The sequence below is a fragment of the Dasypus novemcinctus genome, chromosome 29 (assembly GCF_030445035.2).
Source record: "Dasypus novemcinctus isolate mDasNov1 chromosome 29, mDasNov1.1.hap2, whole genome shotgun sequence".
In the NCBI taxonomy this organism is placed as follows: Eukaryota; Metazoa; Chordata; class Mammalia; order Cingulata; family Dasypodidae; genus Dasypus; species Dasypus novemcinctus.
Genome location: NC_080701.1, coordinates 20,802,178 through 20,817,469, shown reverse-complemented (window position 1 = coordinate 20,817,469; position 15,292 = coordinate 20,802,178). Strand labels below are relative to the sequence as shown.

At 40.0% G+C, this 15,292-nt stretch overlaps 1 protein-coding gene and 2 pseudogenes across 3 annotated transcripts in view; 2 read left to right on the top strand and 1 right to left on the bottom strand.

Annotated features, from left to right (window-relative positions):
* The window catches only part of DDHD2 (DDHD domain containing 2), a 123,132-nt gene that overhangs the window by 71,563 nt on the left and 36,277 nt on the right, over positions 1 to 15,292 (bottom strand). The gene's annotated exons all lie outside the window — the stretch shown is intronic.
* Positions 494 to 2,749, top strand: LOC139437820 (origin recognition complex subunit 3 pseudogene; annotated as a pseudogene).
* On the top strand, positions 5,141 to 5,894 carry LOC139437841 (SPRY domain-containing protein 7 pseudogene; annotated as a pseudogene).

Sequence of the window (15,292 nt, the reverse complement as noted above, 5' to 3'; positions counted from 1 at the left end):
TTTTCTAAGGAAATAATTCAACTAGATTTTGTATGGAATTATTAAGTTGATCATGGTCTATTCATTATGGGAATTTTATTCAGCCTTAAAAATTTACTATTAGAACTGATCAGATATTTGATGACATTGATGAATTACTGTTAGTTTTTCTTAAGTTTTTATAATGGTATTGTGGTTATGTTTTTAAAATTTCTTATATTTTAAAGACACATACTAAGGTATTTAAAAGTGATGTATAGGATTTATTTTAAAATAATCCAAGGAGATATTCAGATACCCATGTATTCATACTTGTTGAAGCTGAGTGATGAGAACATGGGAGTTCATCATATTGTTCTCAATACTCTTATTTATGTTTGAAAATTTCAATAGTATTTTTTAAAAAAGAATAATTGCCAGTGCACCCTATGACATATAATAAATGAAAAGTCAAATAAAAAGTTGTAGGGAGGGAAGCAGATGTGGCTCAAGCCATTAAACTCCTGCCTACCACATGGTTCGTTTCCCGGTGCCTCCTAAAGACAACAGCAAGCTGGTGCGACAGGCAGGCATGGCAAGCTAACTCAACAAGATAGTGCAACAAGAGACACAAGAAGAAAAATCATAATGAGAGAGACAACAAAGCAGGGAGCACAGGTTCCTGATGCCTCCTGAAAGAAGACAGCGAGCTGACGCAATGGGCAGGCACAGCAAGCTGATACAACAAGATGACGCAACAAGAGACACAGGGAGAAAAACATAATGAAACACAAGAAAGCAGGAAGCAGAGGTAGCTCAAGTGATGAGGGCCTCCCTTCCACAATGGGAGGTCAGCTCCCAGTGGCTCCTAAAGAAATAAGGAAGACGAACAGACACAGCAAGTGCAAACAATGAGGGGGAGGAGAGAAATAAATAAAAATAAATAAATCTTGAAAAAGGTTGTAGGGAAGTGGCTGTGGCTCAAGCAGTTGGGTATCTGCCTACCACATGGGAGGTCTCAGGTTGGGTTCCTGGTGCCTCCTAAAGAAGACAAGCAACATAGCAAGCTGACGCGATGGGCTGGCACAACAAGCTGATGCAACAAGATGACGCAACGAGAAACACAATGAAAAGAGACACAACATGCAGGGAGTGGAGGTGGCTCAAGCCACTGGGTGCCTCCTTTCCACATGGGAGGTCCAGGGTTTGGTTCCTGATGCCTCCTAAAAAGAAGACAAGCACATAACAAATGAACACAGAGAGCAGAAAGCAAGCACGAAAGAGGGGTAAGAAATAAATAAAATAAATCTTAAAAAAAAAAAAAGTTGTATATACAATAAGATTAAAGAATATAATAATTAAACATATAATAGGAGAAAGGCTTTAAAGAAATTTACCAAAATATGAATGTGTTAGGATGGCAGAATTAGAGTATTTTTTTCCTTATTTTTCAAATTGTAATAATTAAGTTACATAAAGTTTTATAGTAAAAAATACATCATGCAGGGAAGCGGATGTGGCTCAAGTGATTGGGCTCCCGTCTACCATACAGAAGGTCCAGGGTTTGATTCCTGGGGTCTCCTGGTGAAGGCAAGCTGGTCAACACGGCAAACTGGCCACAGCAGAGAGCTAGCCCACATGGCCATCTGGCACAGCAAGATGATGCAACAAAAAGAGACAGAGAGGAGAGACAATAAGAGATGTAGCAGACCAGGGAGCTAAGGTGGAGCAAGAGATTAAGCGTCTCCTCAACTCCGCAAGGTCCTGGGATCGCTTCCTGGTGCCACCTTCTAAAGAGAAGACAAGCAGACACAGAAGAATGTACAGCAAATGGAAGAGAGAGCAGACAACAAGGGATGGGAGGGATAAATAAATAAATCTTAAAAAAAAAACACACACATCAGGTAAAATCCCAAGTGTCCTGGATTTCAGTAAGCCACCTGGGACTACAGCCCCTTTACTGGTGTCCAAGTGGACTATTTTTTTTTTATTATTATTTATTCCCCCCTCCCTCCATTATCTGCTCTCTGTGTCCATTCGCTATATGTTCTTCTGTGTCTGCTTATCTTCTCTTTAGGTGGCTCCAGGAACTGATCCTGGGACCTTCCAGAGTGGGAGAGAGGGATCATTCTCTTGTGCCACCTCAGCTCCCTGGTTTTTTCAAGTGGACTATTTTAATGAAGGGAAATGTGTGTCTGAGGATAGCAAGCTTTGATTTGAAACTTGTTGATATGGCAACCACAAGAATTAAATAAAATCCTTTTTGACAAATAAATTCAATTTCTATAAAAGTCTCATTCGGGATTCCAGAAGATATCAAGAGACAGGAGGCTTAACATTCGCAAGTCATACCATATGCAGTCTCTCACTGCAAGCTGAAGACTGTCTAGTAGGAAACACTGTGTGCAATTAATGGACTGCTATGTAGATGTGGAATCCAAAGAGAAAGAAGTGGTCAAGTCTCTCTACCAATCAACAGATTCCTTTTCTACTTATTAAAAGAGTATTAGACAGCGGACAGACCCAAGCAAAGCAAAAAAAGGATTTCCTTTAGCCAATGGTAGTCTCCTCCTATTGTGCTTATCCTGAAAAATATGAGAAGTTTCATCACAAAAGTATTCCAAGTCTTCATAAGTATTTGTAGTAAACATCAACATAAATTCTACTAATATTTAGTTTTTTAATTGCCACATCTACTATTATCCGCTGATTACTTCCTCATGCAATGTAATCTGTACTATGCATGGAATTATTTCAATCTTTGTCTCACAGGAGTTTTTTTTTTTTTTAAAAAAAAAAAGATTTTTTTATTTCTCCCCCCTCCCTCCATTGTCTGCTTTCTGTTTCCATTCCCTGTGTGTTCTTCTGTGTCTGCTTGTATTCTCATTGGGCAGCTCCAGAACCAATCCTGGAACCTTCTGGAAGGGAGAGGTGATTATTCTCTTGAGCCACCTCAGCTCCCTGGTCTGCTGCATCTCTTATGGTCTCTCCTCTGTTTCTCTTTTTGTTGCATCATCTTGCTGCGTCAGCTCTCCTCGTGGGCCAGTACTCCTGGGTGGGGCAGCACTCCATGTGGGCCAGCTCTCCACAAGGGCCAGCTTGCCTTGACCAGGAGGCCCTGAGCATTGAACCTGGACCACCTATATGGTAGACAGGAGCCCAACTGCTTGCGCCACATTTATTTCCCTCACAGGAACTTTTGAATATAGTACTTAATAAACTACTTGGGACAACTGACTTCCCCTTTAAATTAAAAGAAAAAGTGTTACAGATTCTGACCAACATTATTTTCTTTCATGATTTCTCAATTCAGAGGTTAATAAAAGAACTTCAGTTTTCTTTGTTAGAGCATTTCTATTTCCAGTCACTCAGTGTTCTGTGGGTAATCTCCCAGGAGCAAAGAGAATATATTCTTTAACAGAAAATTCCAAGTGAAAACATCCAAATGCTTTTTATCCTTTAAGAGTTCCTAAAAAAGCAAGCTTTAGAAAAATAACTTGCATTAATGACCAACAAAGGGATTTTTTTTTTTTTTTTTTTTAAGGTACTGAGACCAGAGATTGAACCCAGGACCTCATATGTGGGAAGCCAGTGCTCAACACTTGAGCTACATCAGCTCCCCCAAGCTGGTTTGTTTTTTTTTTTTATTTGTTATTTGTTTTAAGGAGGTACTGGGGATTGAACCTGGGACCTCGTATGTGGGAAGCAGGTGCTTGAGTGGTTGAGCTACATCTGCTCTCCAACAAGAGGATTTTAAAAGAAGAAACAAAATAATTACTAGAAAACCTGTGTGTTTACAAATACAAATTACTCACTAGTTTCAAGATGTCACATCTTCCTTCCCAAGTAACCACTGGGTCCATGGGTCAGAGAGCTATAACATTAAGTGTTTAGAAGAGAACTTGTGGGAATCAGAAGAACATTTATCAGGCTTGTAGCTTTAGGATGTTGGCTAAAGATGAGCTAACAATCATATTTCATAAATATTTCAAAGTTTTAAAAATTGTCTTCTAAAAAATGGGATTGGCACCACGGTAAAGAGAATAGAGGCAGTCCTGGCCCAGTTTCAGAGACTTGATGTAGTAACCAAAAAGGAAGGAAATGCTTCTGGAATACAGTCAAAGGGGCTTAAGAAGGCAGACCAATCACCTCCAGAAGTCCTTGATGAAATGAAAAAGAGTTAAGAACAAATAAGAAGGGAAGCAGATGTGACTCAAATGATAAAGCCTCCTCCACCTACCATATGGGAGGACCAGGTTTGATCCCTGGGGCCTTCTGGTGAAAAAGAAGAAAAGAAAGCGTGCCTGCGTGACAAGCCAATACCTGCATGATGAGCTGAGTGCCAGCGCAGTAAGCCTAGTACCCATGTGGGCACCTGCGTGGTGAGTGAAGTGCCCACACAGTGAGCCGAGTGCCTGTGCAAGTGCCCATGTGGCAAGCCAGTGCCTGCGCATAAAGTCAAGTACCCATGCAAGTGAGTCATGCAGCAAGATGATGACACAACAAAAGCGAGATGAAGGGGAGAGTCAAGGTGAAGTGCAGCAGAGACCAGGAACTAAGGTAGTGCAATTGACAGGGAACCTCTCTCCACATGAGGTCCCCAGGATCGATTCCCAGTGAATCCTACAGTAAGACAAGAAGACAAAAAAAGAACTAGATATAGAAGATCCATAGCAAATGGACACAGACAGCAAAAACAGCAGGGGGCAGGGGGAAGAAAAATTAAAAACAAAAAACAATAAAGCAGCAGCAAACTTAACTTAAAAGAACCCAGAGAAAACCTTATGAACTTCAATAGCTGGTGAGAGACTATCTTCTGCCTCCAAGGATACTGCTTCTGCAGGAGGTGTGTACTTCAGAGCTGCTCACACCTTGCTCTAAGAATAGCCCTACATATTCCACCCTGCTTATTGAAGAATGAAGCTCTGAAAAATGAGGACAGCTTTACTTCAGTTACTGCCCCCATGTCAGCATAGCATATAAAGGGCACCTGGAGCACAACAAGCTAATGAATTCTATGGTTTGATTTACAGGCTTTCCTAAGAATAACAACTTCTAAAGACATGATGTAAATTCTACAGTCTCAGATAAAAATGAATGAAGTTATACGTGTGTGATTTTTGAGAGATTTTTCTGAACTAGAACTTTTAGGTTTAAAAATCTACCAAATGGCCATGCCTGGGTGTAGCTGAGTAGTTGAGTGCCTGCCTTGCATGTAGGAGGTCCTGGGTTCAATTAAAAAAAAAAAAAATCTACCAAATTGGTCTGGGGCGGCGGCAGGCTGGGCACTATGGCTGCCTCGGCATTACGATGCCTGCAGTGCTGCCAGGATGGTGGGACCAGCCACGACCCAGGGACAGATGTTGTCATTGTAAACAACAGAAGAAGAATATGTGGAAGAGGAGGTTGTTTAGCCAGTGCACCTTTACATCAAAACAAAAGCTACTTTGAATTCAAAATCCAGCCCACAGGAATTTGGGGATACTGGAGTTGCAACTCAGAAAGCGAACTTCAATCAGATTCCTCTTGGCCGAGATGCGCACAGCCTGGTGATGAGAAATGACGAAGTGCTGCACCTCAACAAGGACAAAAACAGGCTGCCAGCAAACAGCCTTCCTCAGGAGGGGATGCAGTAGGAATCATGTACGACCATGTAAAACTAAATGTACATTTGAATGGAAAAAATATGCATTGCCCAGCACCAGGTATACGAGGGACTGTGTACTCAGTTGTTTATATTGATGACAGTGCAATTCTGGATTGCCAGTTCAGTGAATTTTATCACACTCCTCCACCTGGTTTTAAAAAAATATTATTTGAACAGCAGATCTTCCAAATGTATGTTTTTGAAACTTAAATTTCTGTACTGTTAAAAGAGTTTACCATTTAATAAAGCTTTATCTGACCTATAGATAAAAATAAATTTTTAAAAATATGCCTGTTTGTGTTGTTTATGGAACTGGTGTATTCAGTATACCACCAGGATGTTGTAATTTAAAATATTTGTGTTTTGCGATATGAAAATCCACACATTGGGTAGTTTACTTAATTATTATTTAAATAAACTTAACATTATGGGCTAACTAATAGTAGTAAGGGGAAACAGAGAGAGAGACATTTAAAAGGGTATCTTTTTATGTACAATATTCTTTTAAACAGAGATGTGGAGTTGGGTAGGTTTCTTGGTCAAACTAAAGTTCAGAACTCATTTAGCTTTAAGAATGCAATCCAAAAATTTATCTGCCAGTGTCCTTTTTTAAATACAGTAAAACAGAATGAAAGAAATTTACATTACTGGCAACTTCAGTGAGAATATTCTTTTATGGACTATTTTATTTTAATGTATGTTTTTCTGTAATGAATAAAGAATAAGGAGCAAAAAAAACCCCAAAACAACAAAACAAACACACCGACCAAATGTTGTGATGGGGTGATATATGGGAGCCCTGTATGATATTATACCTTTGTTTTGAAGTTCACAACTTTTACTATACACTTAATGTTTATGTATGTTCATACATGAATGGGATATACTTCAATAAATTGTTTCTAAAATGAAAAAAAAAAGAAAAGAAAAAATAATCTACCAAATGGAAGACTAACCATGTGTTAAGGCTAACATGGGAAAGTTGCCAGAAGGCAAATGAGTACAACCATTTAGTTTTTTTTAAAAAGGAAACCAGTCATATAGTCCTGTTCCAGTCCCACATCAGTAATATAGTCCTGTACGACTATAGGAGTCTGGCTTGGTCAGAAGAAAAATGTGTAATCCCCATGTGATGTTTAACCATAAAACAGATGTAGGCTAACCCCGAATAGGGTTGGATCAAAATATTTCTGGGCTTTTAAAAATAATCCAACAGCTTAGCTTGTATGTTGTAGCTAAAAGATCTATCACATTATTGCTGTTGCATTCAAAAAGCAACTACAAAACTAAGAGTGAATCTTTCTTGAACATATATAATATGTTCCTTTACCTAAGGGGAAAAATTTCACAAGAAAGGAAAAATCTTTATCAATAAGATCAATTGATGGAATCAGAAAAATTAACATTACTGAGATAACTTTTTCTCTTTTCTTCAATTATTTATCAATTTTTTAAGAGCAGTTGTAGACTTACAGAAAAATCATACAGAAAGCATGGAATTTCCATATAACCCCCCTAAAAAAGGGCTCTCTATATAGTTTTCCCTGTTTTTATCATTTTGCATTAGTGTGGTAACTTTGTTACAATTGCTGAAATTGTATACTATTAACTATAGTCTATACTGAGATTACATTTGATTCCTGACTTTAAGGTGTTTTATCTTCCTCTTACATTAACTATAAAAGCAATGCATGCTACTCCATAACTTAATCTATAAATGCAACACAATCCTTATGAAAATCCCTGCTGCCATTTTTTGCAGAAATTGACAAGCTGGTCCTAAAATTGACATGGAATTGCAGAGGACCCAGAATATTCAAAACAATATTCAAAAAGGACAAAGTTAGAAAACTCAAACTTCTCATTTGCAAAACACACTAAAAGCTACTGTGATCAAAACAATGTGGTACTAGCATAATAGACAGCATGGAATAGAAATGAGTCCAGAAATAAACCATTACAGCTTTATCATCAAATGATTTGACAGGGGCACCAAACAATTAAATAAGGAAAGAATTTCTTTTTAACAAATGGTGCTGATACATTTGGATATCCACATCCAAAAAAGGGGAATTAGGGCAGCGGGTGTAGCTCAGTGGCTGAGCACCTGCTCCCCATGTATGAGGTCCTGGGTTCAATCCCTGGTGCCTCCTAAAAAAAGAGAATGAAACTGAACCCCTACTTCAAACAATATACAAAAATTAACTCTAAATGGATCAAAGACATGAATTGAAGAGCTCAAACCATAAACCTCTTAGGGGTACAACAAACTGGATAACCTAGATGAAATGGACAAATCCCTAGAAACATACAAATTATCCAAACTGACTTGAGAAAAAAAATAGATCTCAACAGACCAAAAACAAGCAGAGTTTGAATCAGTAAATAAAAACCTCCCAACAAAGAAAAATCCAGGGTTTCTTTGTGGATTCCTTGGTGAATTCTACCAAACATTCAAAGAAGAATTAACACCAATTCTTCTCAAACTCTTCCAAAAATTGAAGAGGAGAGAACTGTCCTCCTACCTCATTCTATGAGGCAAGCATGAATCTGATACCAAAACCAGATAAAGACCTCTTAAGGAAAGAAAACTACAGGTCAATCTCCTTTATGAATATAGATAGAAAAATCTTCAACAAAATACTAGTAAATCAAGTCCAACAACAACGTATTAAAAAGATTATACACCATGACCAAACTGGAATTTATCCAAGAAAGGCAAGGGTGGTTCAACATAAAATCAATCAATGAGGGAAGTGGATGTGGCTCAACTGATAGCGTCCACCTACCATAAGGAAGGTCCAGGGTTCAATACCCAGGGCCTCCCGGTCCGTGTGGTGAGCTGGCCCACGCGCAGTGCTGCCTCACACAAGGAGTGCTGTGCCACACAGGGGTACCCCCGCATAGGAGAGCCCCCCGCACAAGGAGTGTGCCCCGCAAGAAGAGCTGCCCTGTGCAAAAACAGTGCAGCCCACCCAGGAGTGGCAACACACACATGGAGAGCTGATGCAGCAATATGACACAACAAAAAGAAACACAGATTCCCGGTGCTGCCTGACAAGAATGCAAGTGGACACAGAAGAACAGACAGCGAATGGACACAGAGCAGACAACGGGGAAGAGAAATAAATAAAATAAATATTAAAAAATCAATCAGTGTAACAAATTAATAGAAGGGGGGAAAAAACCAAAAGATTATCTCAATTGATGCAGAAAAGTATTTCACAGCATCCAACACCCTTTTATGACAAAAACACTCAGAAAAATAGGAATAGAAGGTCACCTTCTCAACATGATAGAAGGCATATATGAAAAACCCATAGCTAACATCGTACTAACTGGTGTAAGACTGAGGAATGAGGCAAAGATGCCTGCTTTCACAACTGTGATGCAACATTGTACTGGATTCCAGCCAGAGAAATTAGGAAAGAAAAAGGAATAAAAGGCATCCAAACTAGAAAAGAAGAACTATCTCTACTCACAGGTGGCATGATCCTTTATATAGAAAAACCAAAAGAATCCATAAGAAAACTACTAGAGCTAATAAACGAATTCAACAACGTTACAGCCTACCACATTAACATGGCAAAAGTCAGTTGTGCCACTTCACACCAACTAGGATGGTTATTATTAAGACAAAAAAATAAGTGTTGAGAAGGCATAGAAATTGGAAACCTTATACACTGTTGGCAGCATTGGAAAATGGAGCAGCCACTGTAGAATCAGTTTACTGGCCAAGGAACCAAGAGAGTCTACAACTGCAAGCAAGAGAGTCCCCTCCATCAGCCACGTGGGATCAAAGGCCCCTCTCAATTAGAGGTGGGGTGGGCATCACCATCCCAGAATCCTCAGGACTGGGGAATAAAATATGGACTAGAGTGGACTTACATGGTATTCTACTACAGACTTCCTGTGATTCTAGCAATGGAAGAAATTATATATCACTGATGTGGAGACAGTGGCCACTGGAGGTGCTGAGGACAGGGATAGAGAAAAAGGTATAATATGGGGGCATTTTGGGGACCTGGAACTGTCCTGAATGACATTACAACGGCAGATACAGGCTATTATATATCCTGCCAAACCTTCAGAATTGAGTGGGAGTATAAACTACAATGTAAACCATAATCCATGCTTAGTGGCAATGCTTCAAAATGTGTTCATCAATTGCAATGAATGTACCACACTAATGAAAGAAGTTGTTACTGTTGGGGGAAGTGGGAGGTGTGGGGAGTGGGGCATATGGGAATCCCTTATATTTTTCTATGTAACATTTTATGCAATCTAAGTATCTTTTTTAAAAATATATTTTTAAAAAATCAGTTTGCTGGTTTCTCAGATATTTGAATATATAAGTACCATATCACCTGGCAACCCAATTTCTTGGTATATATCCAAAAGAACTGAAAGTAGGGACTCAAAACAGATATTTATACACCAGTGTTCACAGCAGCATTATTTACAATAGCCAACATGGGGAAGCAATCCAAGTATCCATCAATAGATGAATGGACCAACAAAATATGGTATAGAGGAGCAGATGTGGCTCACACAGTTGAGCGACCACCTCCCACATGAGAAGTTCTGGGTTCAGTTCTCGGTGCCTCCTAAGGTAGACAAACAAACAACAAGCATACATCAAGCAAAAACAACAAGCAGACAACAAGCAAAAACAAAACAATGAGCATACAGACAAGGGAGCCATCTGGGGGTTGGGGGATGTGATATATATACAATAGTGGGATATTAATCAACCTAAAAAAAAAAAAGGACATAGTTCTAATACATGCTACAACATAGATGAACCTTGAAGATATCATGTTGAGTGAAATAAGTCAGGTACAAAAAGACAAATATTATATGATCTTGCTCATATGAAATACTCAGAACAAGCAAATTCATAGAAGCAGATAGTAGATTATAGGTTAACCAGGGGGTGGGAATGGGAGGTGAGGGAAAGGAGGAGTTATTGCTTAATAATTATAGAGTTATTGTGTTTTTTTCTTTAATTGGAAAAGGTGGGGGTTTACAGAACAATCATGCATAAAAGGCAGGATTCCAATATACCATCCCATGACCACCACCTTGCCTTGGTGTTGAACATGTTACAATTGATGATAGCACATTTTTATAATTGCACTCTTAAAGTGCATGGTTTAAGGTTCACAGTATGTGTAGTGTAGTTCCATGGGTTTTTAAAATTTTTATTGCTACTATATATACAATCTAACATTTCCCCTTTTAATCATATTCAGATATATACTGTAGTCACAATGTTGTGCTACCATCACCACCATTATTACCTAAACAGTTCCATAATTCCAAATAAGAACCATGTACATTTTAGGCCTTAACTTCCCATTCTCACAACGTGAAATCTCTGGAGAAGGTGTGTGCTGACTTGATTAGAAGCGCAAAGGAAAAGAACCTTGAGGTGAAGGGACCAGTTCAGATGCCTATCAAGCCTCTATGAATCACTACAAGGAAAAGTTCTTGTGGTGAAGGTTCAAAGACCCGGGATTGTTTCCAGATGAGAATCCACAAGCAAGTCACTGACTGCACAGTCCTTCTGAGATGTTAAGCAGATTACTTCCATCAGTACTGCGCCAGGAGTAGAGGTTGAAGTCGCCATTGCAAATGCTTAAGCCAACTATTTTAATAAGCTGATTGCCAGCTGCTAAAAACAAATATTTGGTTCCAAATATTTTTTCCCATTGACTTTTCTTTTTTTTTTTAAAGATTTATTTTTATTTATTTAATTCCCCTCCCCTCCCCTGGTTGTCTGTTCTTGGTGTCTATTTGCTGCGTCTTGTTTCTTTGTCCGCTTCTGTCGTCGTCAGCGGCACGGGAAGTGTGGGCGGCGCCATTCCTCGGCAGGCTGCTCCCTCCTTCACGCTGGCCAGCTCTCCTTAGGGGTGCACTCCTTGCGCGTGGGGCTTCCCTACGCGGGGGACACCCCTGTGTGGCACGGCACTCCTTGTGCGCATCAGCACTGCTCATGGGCCAGCTCCACACGGGTCAAGGAGGCCCGGGGCTTGAACCGCAGACCTCCCATGTGGTAGACGGACGCCCTAACCACTGGGCCAAAGTCCGTTTCCTCCCATTGACTTTTTACTTTCATTATAAAGTCCACTGAGGAACAAAAGTTTTTAATTTGTATGAAGTGCCACTTATCTATTTTTTCTATTGTTGCTTGTGTTTTGGGTGTAAAGTCTAAGAAACCATTGCCTAATACAAGGTCCTAAAGCTGTTTTTCTATGTATTCTTACAGGAATTTGGTACTTCTAGCTCTTACATTTAAGTCTTTGATCCATTTTGAGTCGATTTTTGTATATGGTATGAAGGAGGGGTCCTTCTCCTTTTTTCTGCAAACGAAGACCCAGTTTTGCCAGCACCATTTATTGGAAAAGACAATTCTTTCCCAATTGAGTGGTCTTTGCCAACTTGTCAAAAATCACTTGGCCATAACTGTGAGTGAGGACTGATTTCTGAGCTCTCAATTCAATTCCATTGGTCTATGTGTCTGGCCTTGTGCCAATACCATACTGTTTTGATTAGGGTGGCTTTGTAATAAGTTCTAAGATCAGAAAGTGTGAGTCATCCAACTTCATTCTTCTCAAGATGGCTTTAGCTCTCTCAGGGCCCCTTACTTTTCCATTAAATTTGATGACTGGCTGTTCCAGTTCTGCAAAGAAAGTTGTTGAAATTTTTATTGGGAATGCATTGGAACTATGAATTACTGTGGGTAGTATTGACATCTTAATGATATTGAGTCTTATAATCTGTGAACATGAATGTCCTTCCATTTATTCAGATCTTCTTTGATTTCTTTTAGTAATGGTTTGTAGTTTTCTGTGTACAAGTTCTTTATATCCTTGGTTAGATATACTCCTAGATGACTAAACATTTGAGTTTTTTAAGATTTTTATTTATTTCTCCCCATCTCCCTTGTTGTTTGCACTTGCTTTGTCTGTACATCTTCCTTGTTTCTTTTTAGGAGGCACCGGGAGCCAAACCTGGGACCTCCAATGTGGGAGGGAGGTGACCAATCACTTGAGCCAACTCTGCTCCCTGCTTTATTGTGTCTCTCATTGTTATTGGCTCTGTGTCTCTTGTTGCATCATCTTATCACGTCAGCTCACTGTCTTCTTTAGGCACTGGGAACCTCTACTCCCCACTTTGTTGAGTCTCTCATTATGTTCCCTCTTCTTGTGTTTCTCTTGTTCTGTCAGCTTGCTGTGCCAGCCTGCTGTCTTCTTTAGGAGGCACCAGGATCCGAACCAGTGACCTCCCATGTGGTGGGAAGACATGAAGTCCAGAAGATGGTATGATATAATTAGGATACTGAAAGAAAAACTGCCAGCCAAGAATTCTTTATCTGGCAAAACTGTCCTTCAAATATGACAGTGAATTTAAAATATTTACAAATAAACAGAAATGAAGAGACATAGTAAAAAAGAATCTATCTTCGCAGGAATTATTAAAGGGAGTCTTACAGCCCAAAAGAAAAAGATAGGAGAGAGGACTGGAGGAAAGTACAGAAGGAAAAAAACAGCAGATAGGATAACCGAAAGAATAAAAATACAGATGTAAATAAGATATTACATGAAAAATGAAGAATAAATGGTAGGAGAAGTGGATGTGGCTCAAGTAGTTGGGTACCTGCCTACCACACCGGGGGGGGGGGGGGAGGGCGGGGGAGGAGTTCAGGGTTCAGTTCCCAGTGCCTCCAAAAGAAGACGAGCCAAACAGCGAGCTGATGCAACAGAATGATGCAATGAGATGATGCAAAAAGGAGACATAACAAGGAAATACAATGAGTGAGAGACAACAAGCAGGGAGTGGATGTTGCTCAAGAGATTGGGCGCCTCCCTCCCACACGGGAAGTCCTGGGTTTGGTTCCCGGTACCTCCTAAAAAGAAGACAAGCAGACACAGTGAGCACATAACAGACAGATATGGAGAGCAGATGAGTGCAAAAAATGGGGGGGGGGGGAGGAAAAAACGGTGAAAGAAAATAGTACATTTACAGTACTATCACTGAATGTGAATAATCGAAAGATACAGGTTGGGGAGCAGATGTGGCTCAAGTGGTTGAGCACCTCCTTCCCACATGGGAGGTTCGGGGTTCGGTCCCGCTGCCTCCTAAAAACAAAAACAAACAACAAACAAACAAACAAAAAAACCAACTCAGGGGAGCCAATGTGGCTCAGCAGTTGAGCGCCAACACCCTGCATATATGGTCCCGGGTTCCATCCCCAGCCATGGCACCTCAAAAAAAAGATACAGGCTGACAGAATGGATAAAAAAACATGAACCATCCATATGGTGCTTCCAAGCGACTCACCTCAGACATAGGGATACAAACCAGCTGAAAGTGAAAGGCTGGAAAAAGATACTCCACGCAAACAGTAACCAAAAAGAGCAGGGGTAGCTATACTGATAATGAACAAAGCGGACTTTAAATGACAAAAAGTTAGAAGAGATACAGAAGGCCAATATATTTTAATATACGGGGCAATCCACTGGGAGAAATAACAGTCATAAATATCTATGCACCTAACCAGGGTGCCCCAAAATACATGAGGCAAACCGGCAAAACTAAAGGGAGAAATAGACATCTCTACTATAATGGTTGAAGAGTTCAACACACCACTACCTCATTACATAGAACAACGTGACAGAAGATCAACAAGGAAAGAGAGAACTTGAGCAATACAATAAAACAAGCTAGACCTAAAAGACATATACAACACTGTATTCCAGATCAGTGGATTTTACGTTCCTCTCAAGTGCTCATGGACCTTTCTCCAGGATAGACCACGTTAGGGCAGAAAGCAGGCCTCAATAAATATAAAACAATTGAAATTATACCTCTTCATATCATAATGTAATGAAACTACAATTCAATAATAATCAGGAAAGAGGTAAATTCACAAATGTGTGGAGGCTGAACAAAAAATTCCTAAATAATCACTGGTCAAAGAAGACATTGTAAGTTAAATTGGTAAATACATTGAGACAAATGAAAATGAGAGAAGCGGACTTGGCCCAGTGGTTAGGGCATCCGCCTACCACACAGGAGGTCCGCGGTTCAAACCCCGGGCCTCCTTGACCTGTGCGGAGCTGGCCCATGTGCAGTGCTGATGCACGTAAGGAGTGCCCTGCCACGCAGGGGTGTCCCCCGTGTAGGGCAGCCCCACGCCCAAGGAGTGCGCCCCATAAGGAAAGCCGCCCAGCGCGAAAGAAAGTGCAGCCTGCCCAGGAATGGCGCCACACACACGGAAAGATGACGCAACAGAAAGAGACACAGATTCCCGTGCCGCTAACAACAGAAGCAGACAAAGAAGACGCAGCAAACAGACACAGAGAACAGACAATCAGGGTTGGGGAGGAAAGGGGAGAGAAATAAATAAATCTTTAAAAAAAACAAAAACAAAAACAATCTTTCTCTTTTGGAGATTCACAAAAGAACTTCAAACTTTGGTCACAACTTTCTTCTGCCACTCTATTTATATTTACTTTTTGTAAGTCTTACACCTTTTTTGTCCCTCACTTCCATTAATGCCTACTTTTATATTTATTTGATTTTTTGTGTTATACCATATTGAGTGCCTTCTCCTTTCTTCTCATTTCTATCTGGATATTTTTGTTTTATTTTCTTTGTGTTTACCATAGGGTTGAAATT